Consider the following 9,495-nt stretch of genomic DNA (forward strand, 5'->3'; position numbering starts at 1 on the left):
CCAACAGACAAGTGATCGTCCCAGAAAGTGACATGTGCCTGATGTAGACTTGCGATCCACCTTGTCACCAGCATAATCAGCATCCGAGAATCCAACTAGATCAAACTCTGAGCCCTTTGGATACCATAATCCTAATGTTGGGGTGTAAGCCAAATATCGAAGAATTCGCTTCACAGCTAAGTGATGCGATTCCTTTGGTGCCGCTTGGAATCGAGCACACATGCAAACACTAAGCATAATATCTGGCCTAGATGCACATAAATAAAGTAAAGAACCAATCATGGAGCGGTATACCTTTTGATCGAACTCTTTACCATTGGCGTCAGGACCCAGATGACTCTTGGTTGGCATTGGCGTCGTGTAACCTTTGCAGTCTTGCATTCCAAACTTCTTCAGGCAATCTTTGAGGTATTTCTCTTGAGATATGAAGATGCCATTTCTTTGCTGACGAATTTGAAGACCAAGGAAGAACTTCAGCTCACCCATCATGGACATCTGATATTGCTCTTGCATCATGTGTCCAAACTCATCACTGTATTTCTGGTTGGTGCAGCCGAAGATAATGTCATCCACATATATTTGGCACACAAACAGTTCACCATCATATGTCTTCGTGAAGAGTGTGGGATCCAGGGAACCAGGTTTGAAGCCTTTGCTCTTCAGGAAGTCTTTGAGTGTGTCATACCAAGCGCGAGGGGCTTGTTTGAGGCCATACAGTGCCTTGTTTAGCTTGTACACCATATCAGGATGTTTTGGATCTTCAAAGCCAGGAGGTTGTGCAACATACACTTCTTCTTCAATCTTGCCGTTGAGAAATGCACTCTTCACATCCATTTGATACAGCAAGATGTTCTGATGGTTTGCATAGGCTAGCAATATGCGAATAGCTTCAAGCCTAGCCACATGAGCAAATGTTTCATCGAAGTCAATCCCTTCAACTTGAGTGTATCCTTGAGCAACGAGACGAGCCTTGTTTCTGACAACTTGACCATGCTCATCTTGTTTGTTGCGATATATCCATTTTGTGCCTATTATGTTGTGCTTGCGGGGGTCAGGACGCTTGACAAGTTCCCAGACATTGTTCAGCTTGAACTGTTGAAGCTCTTCTTGCATAGCTTGAATCCATTCAGGTTCCATGAAGGCTTCAGCAACTTTCTTGGGTTCAGATATTGAGACAAAGCAAAGTGCCCACAGAAATTTGCTAGTTGTGTTGCTCTTGAACGAGTGAGTGGACCAGGCGCATTGATGCTATCAATTATCTTCTCAATCTGTACTTCATTTGCAACACGAGGATGAACTGGACGAAGATTTTGCTCTTGCTGATCATTGTCATCGTTGGGAGGATTGTCTTCGGGCTGAGCATTGTCTTCAGGTTGATTAGGTGCAGAAATGATAAGTTCCTCTTCAGGCTGTGCTTCAGACGGTATGATTTCTCCAGTTCCCATTAGCTTGATGGATTCACTGGGTGGAACTTCATCTAGCACATTTGGCAGGTGCTCTCTTTGCGAGCCGTTAGTCTCATCGAACCGCACATCCACAGTTTCAACAACTTTGTAGTGAAAGAGGTAGAAGACTCTGTAGGAGTGCGGATCCTTTCCGTAACCGAGCATAAAACCTTCATGTGCTTTCGGTGCAAATTTTGAAGTGTGATGTGGAACCTTGATCCAGCACCTAGCACCAAATACTCTAAAATAACTGACATTTGGCTTCTTACCAGTGAGGAGTTCATAGGATTTTTTTTCAGAAGCTTGTGAAGATAAACACGGTTGATGACATGGCATGCAGTATCAATAGCTTCAGGCCAGAACTTTCTTGGTGTCTTGTATTCATCGAGCATCGTCTGAGCCATCTCAAGGAGTGTTCTGTTCTTGCGCTCCACGATGCCATTCTGCTGAGGGGTGTACGGAGCTGATAACTCATGAGTGATGCCTAATGTATCCAAGTATAGATCAAGGCCGGTGTTCTTGAACTCTGTGTTGTTGTCACTCCTGATATGCTTGATCTTGACGCAATAGTTGTTCATGGCACGGTTGGCGAAGCGTCTGAAGACATCCTGTAATTCAGTCTTGTAGAGAATTATGTGCACCCTTGTATATCTTGAATAATCATCAACAATGACGAAGCCATAGAGACAAGCAGTAGTAGTGAGAGTAGAGTAGTGAGTAGGGCCAAATAAGTCCATGTGTAGCAGCTCGAAGGGTTGAGATGTCGTCATGATTGTCTTCGAGGGATGCTTGGCCCTAGTCATCTTTCCAGCTTCGCAGGCACCGCACATGTGATCCTTCTTGAACTTGACGCCCTCGATACCTATGACATGCTTTTTCTTTGCGAGAGTGTGTAAGTTCCTCATGCTAGCATGCCCTAGCCTCCGATGCCAGAGCCAGCACTCTGAAGCTTTTGCAAGAAGGCATACGGCAAGCTGTGGCCCTGCTGAGAAATCTACCATGTACAGATCATCTTTCCGGTACCCTTCAAAGACTAGAGACTTGTCAGATTCCATTAGTACAAGGCAATGATATTTTCCAAATATCACAATCATGTTCAAGCCACAAAGCATTGAGACAGACATTAAGTTGAAACCAAGGGATTCAACAAGCATCACTTTATCCATGTGCTGATCCTTTGAGATTGCAACTCTACCTAGACCCAATACCTTGCTTTTACCAATGTCAGCAAATGTGATGTGACTCTTGTCAGATGGACGTATGGTTGATTCCATGAAAAGACTTTGATCACCAGTCATATGATTAGTGCATCCGCTGTCCATAATCCATTCTGAAGCATGAGGTGTCATACCCTACAGTACAGTTAGGGGGATAGGCTTCACCAAGAGTATTGTGAAGCATAAACATTTGACGGGCAAGAGGATTATCAAAGCTCAGATCAAGATTAGGACTGATAGGATGATTAGCAAACAATTCAGGAACAAAATACATAGTGAGACCATTTGGGCATTTGATCTTGCGCCCTACAAGATGTTTTATGTCCCCAGCAATAGCATCAAACGCCTTTGATTTCCGGCTGGAGACCTTTCCCTGCAAAAGAAAGTTAATTCTTCTTAACCACCCACATCTTCAGGGGTGGCTTAGAAGCAATGAGTCTAAGTGCAGCATCTGAGAACTTCGGCTTTGAAGCCCTAGCAAATAGCCTTGCAGGAGGTGAATAGTACTCATATGAATAAGCAGAATAGTTCTTAGTTTTATGAACATAGCGGTTTGAAGAAACACGCTCATATTCATAAGTCTGAGTATGGTTTCCCTGCAAAACATTGCCGTTAGGGTGACTCAGGTGAGTCCTCTATCTGTATGAAGCCTTTGGACCATATGAAGCCTTTGGTCTGGGATTTGTCTTCTTCCCAGGCGGTGTCATGATGACATTCTCAGGAAGATTCTCAAGACAACTTTTGGGAACCCAGAGCTTCTTCATAGGTGGCCCATTCCTGCAGTTAGTACCAATATACCTGGCAAACACTTCACCATTCTGATTCTTAAACAGTTTATAGTTTGCATCAATGGATTCATCAATGATAATAGGGTTAGCACAAGTGAAGCCAGATAAGGTGGATGGATCCACTGAAGGTCCCTTTGCAGCAACCCATGTGGTTTTGAGGTACTGCTCAGGCTTCCAGTAGGAGCCATCAACATTCATTTTCCTCTCGAACCCAACACCCTCTTTCCTAGGGTTTCGGTTCAGAATATGCTTTTTGAGGACATCGCACAGTGTCTGATGCCCTTTGAGACTTTTGTACATCCCTGTTTCAAGCAATGTCTTCAACCTAGCATTTTCATCAGCAATAGTAGTGGCATCCTCAGCAGCTGATGATATTGCAACAGTAGCAGCAGTAGAACATTCAGCAACAGAAGTAGCGTTATCACGCTCAAGGCATTTTAGACAAGGTGGTTCAAATCCTTCCTGAGCGGAACTGATCTGTTGAGCGCGAAGTGACTCATTCTCTTTTTGAAGATCTTCATGACCCGCTCTCAATTTCTCAAGTTCTTGCTTCCTTTGAAGATAATCATAGGAGAGCTTTTCATGAGTGGTTGAGAGCGTTTCATGACGACTTTCAAGTTCCTGGTACTTAACATGAAGATTTTTTATGTCTTCAATTAAGGACTGAGAACGGGCCATTTTAGCTTCCAACAGGTCATCGCTTTTGTCTAAGAGTTTTTGAGTATGTTCCATAGCTTTCTGTTGTTCAGTTGCAATTTTAGCAAGTGTTTTGTAGCTGGGTTTGGATTCACAATCAGAGTCATCTTCACTTGAAGTTTGAAAGTAAGCATCGCGTGATTTTACCTTGGCACCACGTGCCATGAAGCAGTAGGTGGGAGCAGAGTCGTCCTTGTCATTAGCTTCAGCGTTGGTGACGGGGCCATTGTCTTCAGTGTTGAAGATGGACTTGGCAACGTAGGCTGTAGCTAGAGCCAGACATGCAACGCCAGGGTCGGACTCCTCCTCAGACTCCACCTCCGCCTCCTCAGAAGCAGACTCCTGCTCTGAATCCATCTCCTTGCCAACAAAAGCACGAACCTTGCCAGATGAGCTCTTCTTATGAGATGAAGACTTGGATGAGGACTTGGAAGAAGACTTTGAGGATTTCTTCTTCTTCTTGTCATCAGAATCATATTCCTTGCTCTTCTTCTTCTTCTTGTTCTCATTGTCCCACTGTGGACACTCAGAGATGTAGTGTCCAGGTTTCTTGCACTTGTGACATGTTCTCTTCTTGTATTCATGAGTGGAAGCTTCATCATTTCTTGAGCTGGATCGTGAAGACTTTCTGAAGCCCTTCTTCTTAGTGAACTTCTGGAACTTCTTCACAAGCATAGCAAGTTCCTTTCCAATGTCTTCAGGATCATCAGAACTGCAGTCAGATTCTTCTTCAGATGAGGAAACAACTTTTGCCTTCAAAGCACGAGTTCGGCCGTAGTTGGGACCATAGATATCTCTTTTCTCAGATAGCTGGAACTCATGTGTGTTGAGCCTCTCAAGTATGTCAGACGGATCGAGTGTCTTGAAGTCAGGGCGTTCTTGTATCATGAGGGCAAGGGTGTCGAACAAGCTGTCAAGTGATCTCAGTAGTGTCTTGACGATTTCATGCTTGGTGATCTCAGTGGCGCCGAGAGCACGAAGCTCATTTGTGATGTCAGTGAGCCGATCCAACGTGAGCTAGACATTCTCATTGTCGTTTCTCTTGAAGCGGTTGAAGAGGTTGCGAAGAACACTGATCCTTTGATCTCTCTGGGTTGAGACGCCTTCGTTGACCTTGGAGAGCCAGTCCCAGACTAGCTTCGACGTTTCCAGAGCACTCACACGGCCATACTGTCCTTTGGCCAGATGACCACACATGATGTTCTTGGCAGTAGAATCTAGTTGAATGAACTTATTGACATCAGCAGGGGTGACTCCTTCAGCAGTCTTGGGAACGCCATTCTTGACGACATACCAGAGGTCGACATCAATGGCTTAAAGATGCATGCACATCTTATTCTTCCAGTAGGGATATTCAGTTCCATCGAAGACGGGGCAAGCAGCGGAGAATTAGATTATCCCTGTAGTCGACATAGCTAAAACTCCAGGTGGCTAAACCGAATCACACAGAAAAAGGGAGTACCTTGCTCTGATACCAATTGAAAGTGCTAGTTATCGACTAGAGGGGGGTGAATAGGTGATTTTTAGGAAAGTCTTCAAAACATGAGAGTTTCGAAGACAGACAATAGAAATGAACCTATTGATATGCAGCGGAAGGTAAACTACACTAAGCAAGCCATAGTCAAGTATGCAATGAAGTGAAAGCACGAAGACTAATAGCAGCTAGGTAGTAAGGATCAGGATGGAAGATGGTATGAAGCCAAACAACGATAGTAGTCACACAGTGAAGACAAATAGTTACAGCAAACAGGCAATGACTTCATGAAGACAAACTATAAATAAAGAGAGGTAGACGATAGAACCAGTCGCTTGGCGAAGACAAGGATTTGTTGGACCAGTTCCAGTTGTTATGACAACTGTACGTCTGGTTAGGGAGGCTGAGATTCAACTCAGAAGACCGCGTATTCACCTTATTCCCCTTGAGCTAAGGACACCCAGTCCTCGCCCAATCACTCTGGTAAGTATTCAAGGTAGACTTCAAAACCTTCACAGACTTCGTTCACCGGCGATCCACAATGACTCTTGGATGCTCAGAACGTGATGCCTAACCGGCTGGAGGATTCACAGTCCTCAAGTGTAACAAGTCTTCAGGTCACGCGGACAGAAAGACTTCAGTGATGCCTAACACTCTTTGGCTCTGGGTGTTTGGGCTTTGTCCCCGCAAGGATTTCTCTCTCTCAAAAGCTTCGGAGGTGGGTTGCTCTCAAACGACAAACGCCGTGCACTAACTCTGAGCAGCCACCAATTTATGGTGTAGGGGGTGGGCTATTTATAGCCACTAGGCAACCTGACCTGATTTGTCCGAAATGACCCTGGGTCACTAAGGAACTGACACGTGTTCCAATGATCAGATTTCAAACACACGTGGCAGCTTGACTTGGCTACAAGTAAAGCTGACTCATCCAGCTCTGGATAGGATTTGCTCTCATTTTCTTTGCTCGAAGACATAGGATTTGGTTGAGCATCACTTCAGTCACTCTGACTTTGTTCACTGGGACCCCACTTAACAGTACGGTGGTTCCTATGACTCAACAAAGAAGAAAAGGAAACAACGAAACAACTAAGTCTTCACGCTCCATAGTCTTCATGCATTGTCTTCTCTTGTCATAGTCTTCAATGTGAATATCTTCACATACCACCATTGCCTTCAATGTCTTCATACATTTTTAGGGGTCATCTCCGGTACGTAAACCGAATCAATGAGGGACTACTACCTGTGTTATCCTGCAATTCTCACAAACACATTAGTCCCTCAACCAGGTTTGTCGTCAATACTCCAAAACCAACTAGGGGTGGCACTAGATGCACTTACAGACATGACCCATTCCGTTAGGTAGCACTCAATCGTTTAGTATGTTGCTATTGCTTTCCTCAAGACTTATACATGTTCCTATGACTATGAGATTATGCAACTCCCGTTTACCGGAGGAACACTTTGTGTGCTACCAAACGTCACAACATAACTGGGTGATTATAAAGGTGCTCTACAGGTGTCTCCGAAGGTACTTGTTGGGTTGGCATATTTCGAGATTAGGATTTGTCACTCCGATTGTCGGAGAGGTATCTCTGGGCCCACTCGGTAATGCACATCACTTAAGCCTTGCAAGCATTGCAACTAATGAGTTAGTTGCGGGATGATGTATTACGGAATGAGTAAAGAGACTTGCCGGTAACGAGATTGAACTAGGTATTGAGATACTGACGATTGAATCTTGGGGAAGTAACATACCGATGATAAAGGGAACAACGTATGTTGTTATGCGGTTTGACCGATAAAGATCTTCGTAGAATATGTGGGAGCCAATATGAGCATCCAGGTTCCGCTATTGGTTATTGACCGGAGACGTGTCTCGGTCATGTCTACATAGTTCTCGAACCCGTAGGGTCCGCACGCCTAAAGTTTGATGACGGTTATATTATGAGTTTATGTGTTTTGATGTACCGAAGGTTGTTCGGAGTCCCGGATATGATCACGGACATGATGAGGAGTCTCGAAATGGTCGAAACGTAAAGATCGATATATTGGACGACTATATTTGGATACCGAAATGGTTCCGGGTGAGATCGGGATAATACCGGAGTTCCGGGAGGTTATCGGAACCCCCCGGGAGGTATATGCGCCTTAATGGGTTTTAGTGGAAAGGAGGGGAAAGGAGCAATGGAGGGGCGCGCCCTCTCCAAGCCCAATCCGAATTGGGAGGGGGGCCGGCCCCCTTTCCTTCCTCCCTCCTTCCTCTTCCTTCCCTCTCCCTCTCCAAATAGGAAAAGGAGTGAGTCCTACTCCCGGTGGGAGTAGGACTCCCCCCATGGGCGCGCCTCCTCCCCTTGGCCGGCCCTCTCCTCCCCCCTTTATATAAGGAGGAGAGGGGCATCCCATAGACACAACAATTGATCTCTTGGATCTTTTTTCCATGTGCAGTGCCCCTCTCCACCATAGTCCACCTCGATAATATCGTAGCGGTGCTTAGGCGAAGCCCTGCGTCGGTAGAACATCATCATCGTCACCACGCCGTCGTGCTGACAGAACTCTCCCTCAAAGCTCGGCTAGATCAGAGTTCGAGGGACGTCATCGAGTTGAACGTGTGCAGAACTCGGAGGTGCCGTGCGTTCGGTACTTGATCGGTCGGATCGTGAAGACGTATGACTACATCAACCGCGTTGTGCTAATGCTTCCGCTTTCGGTCTACGAGGGTACATGGACACACTCTCCCCTCTCGTTGCTATGCATCACCATGATCTTGCGTGTGCGTAGGAATTTTTTTGAAATTACTACGTTCCCCAACATTTATCTACTGAGGAAATTGATTACATAATGAAACACATGCCTAATGATAAATCCCCCGGACCTGGTGGATTTAATGGACTATTCATGAAAAAATGTTGTCATATCATCAGACACTATTTCTACAAGTTCATTAATGACTTTTACCTAGAAACAGTTTCTCTGCAGCCTATCAATACTACATATATCACACTAATCCCTAAGAATGACAACCCTGAATCCCTCAATGATATCAGACCTATCTCCCTGGTAACCATGCCTATCAAAATTCTCAAAAAACTTCTTGCTAATAGAGCCCAGCTAGTCATTATATCTAGAGTTAGCAAGAATCAGTATGGTTCTTGCATGGAGTTTTGAATACATCCATATGTGTCAAATCAAAAGAAGATATCATCATTTTCAAAATTGACTTTGTGAAGCCATTTCACAAGGTGAACTATAATTATATCCTTTTCATGATGAAACATCTGGGTTTTAGTGAGAAATGGGTCAGATGGGTCAATATGATATTGTCCACTACATCTACCTCTGTCATACTTAATGGTGTACCTGGGAAAAATATACATTGCAAATGTGGTGTTAGACAAGGGGACCCATTTTCACCTTTGTTATATGTTATGGTGCGAGAGCTACTGCAAATTATGGTTAATGATGCTTGGAGAACTGGTTCTCTCAAGTTACCTATTGATACCAACTTCACAGAATGCTACCCCATTATTCAGTATGCTGATGACACACTTATTATACTGCCTGCCAATGAGGAACAAATCAATACCTTTACTGATATACTGGAGAGTTTTTCTAGGTTCACAGGGCTGGTTGTAAATTACAAAAAATCTTCCCTTGTTCTTATTAATATTTCTGATGACAGAGCACAAGAATTGGCAGACTTACTCAAATGCAAGAAGGAAACTATGCCCTTCACTTACCTAGGACTGCCTATGGGTTCCACTAGGCCCAAAGTAATTGATCTAATGACCATGGTATCAAGATTGGATAACAGGCTATCTGGCATTGCTTCCATGATGACATACTATGGTAGGCTCACACATCTTAAGGCCATTGTC

This window comes from Triticum aestivum, chromosome 4D, assembly GCF_018294505.1.
Source record: "Triticum aestivum cultivar Chinese Spring chromosome 4D, IWGSC CS RefSeq v2.1, whole genome shotgun sequence".
NCBI lineage: Eukaryota > Viridiplantae > Streptophyta > Magnoliopsida > Poales > Poaceae > Triticum > Triticum aestivum.